Source organism: Rutidosis leptorrhynchoides, chromosome 2, assembly GCF_046630445.1.
Source record: "Rutidosis leptorrhynchoides isolate AG116_Rl617_1_P2 chromosome 2, CSIRO_AGI_Rlap_v1, whole genome shotgun sequence".
Classification (NCBI taxonomy): domain Eukaryota; kingdom Viridiplantae; phylum Streptophyta; class Magnoliopsida; order Asterales; family Asteraceae; genus Rutidosis; species Rutidosis leptorrhynchoides.
In genome coordinates, this window is record NC_092334.1 from 491,363,123 (window position 1) to 491,364,861 (window position 1,739).

Consider the following 1,739-nt stretch of genomic DNA (forward strand, 5'->3'; position numbering starts at 1 on the left):
CTACACATGGTAACTAATCAGTGCCAATATAGTGGTGCGCCGAAGGAAGATCCAAACGAACATCTTCTTACGTTTAATAGGATCTGTACACTATTCAAAATCCGAGAAGTTGAGGATGAACAGATCTATCTCATGTTGTTTCCCTGGACTTTAAAGGGAGAAGCCAAAGATTGGTTAGAATCGTTACCTGAAGGGGCGATTGACACATGGGATGTTTTAGTTGAGAAATTTCTTAAAAGATTCTTTCCGGCATCTAAAGCCGTGAGACTTCGAGGAGAAATTGTTACGTTCACACAAAAGTCAAATGAAACTCTATATGAGGCGTGGACAAGATTTGAAAAGTTGTTGAGAGGATGTCCTCAACACGGTTTAGACACTTATCAAATAGTACAAATATTCTACCAAGGTGTCAACGTTGCTACACGAAAAGACATCGACATAACAGCTGGTGGTTCCATTATGAAGAAAACCGCAACTGAAGCTTACAAAATTATTGATAACACAGCCTCCCACTCTCATGAGTGGCACCAAGAGAAAGATATATATCGTTCATCTAAAGCAGCTAGAGCCGATTCTAGCCATAACTTTGATTCCGTTTCTGCAAAAATAGATGCTTTCGAGATACGAATGGAAAAGATGAATAAAGATATTCACGCAATACGAATCAGTTGTGAGCAATGCGGTGGACCACACTTAATGAAAGACTGTCACATTGAACAAACGATGGAACAACGTGAGAATGTTGTCTACATGAACCAAAGGCTGGAAAATAGTTATCAGAATAATTATCAACCGCCAAGGCCAAACTTCAATCGAAATCAAAATATTCTTTACAATCCAAAAGGACCCGACAATAACTCGTATAACCAACAAGGTCCGAATAACCAACCAACTCAAAACAACACTTTCAATCAACAAAGACCTGGCTTGTATAAACCACCAAAACAAACCGAAGAGAAAAAGTCAAATCTGGAAGAAGTGGTATTTAAGCTAGTTGAATCTCAAACACAATTTATTGAAACTCAAACTCAAACGAATGAGAGGTTTGATCAGTCATTTAGAACTCAACAAGCTTCTATTTTGAATCTAGAAAAACAAGTAGGTACTCTTGTTAGATTGATGAGTGAAAGGAAACAAGGAAATCTACCGAGTAATACTGAAGTAAATCCTCGGAATGAAAATGTTAATATGGTTTCAACAAATTCTGAAAAACCAGCATCAGAAGATGGGAAGGTTTTAGATGTAAGTAACAATGAAGAAGTTACACCACCACCACCACCACCACCCGAGTATGTAAAGCCAGTGGTGGCACCATATAGACCACCCATCCCGTTTCCAAGAAAAGGAGTTGAGTATGAGCAAGTAATAGGTAATAAAGTTTGTGATACCTCGGGAAAGAAGAAGAAGAAGAATAAAAAAGTGCAAGAAACAAAAACAGTAGAAGTAAACCCGGTGAAGACAGTTCCACCAAATCCTCCACCTAGGGTAGGTGATCCGGGTGAATTTATTGTTCCTTGTCTACTTAGTGACTGTGTCATGTATGATGCACTAGCAGATTTAGGTTCAAGTGTGAGTGTTATGCCTCTTTCATTATATAAGAGATTAGGTGTAGGTGAGTTAACTCCAACCGATATGAGTGTTCGACTCCTTGATCAAACCATTAAGCACCCAGTTGGAATTGCTGACAACCTACCCGTTCAAGTAGGTAATTTAACCTTTCTAGTCGAATTCATTGTCAT

The 1,739-nt window shown here is 38.6% G+C and overlaps 1 non-coding gene across 1 annotated transcript; it reads right to left on the reverse strand.

Annotated features, from left to right (window-relative positions):
• Positions 1-264: 264 nt before the first annotated feature.
• Positions 265-371, reverse strand: LOC139895026 (small nucleolar RNA R71). The gene has a single exon (XR_011775498.1). It is a non-coding gene; the product is annotated as a small nucleolar RNA R71 (small nucleolar RNA).
• Between the last annotated feature and the right edge of the window lie 1,368 nt (positions 372-1,739).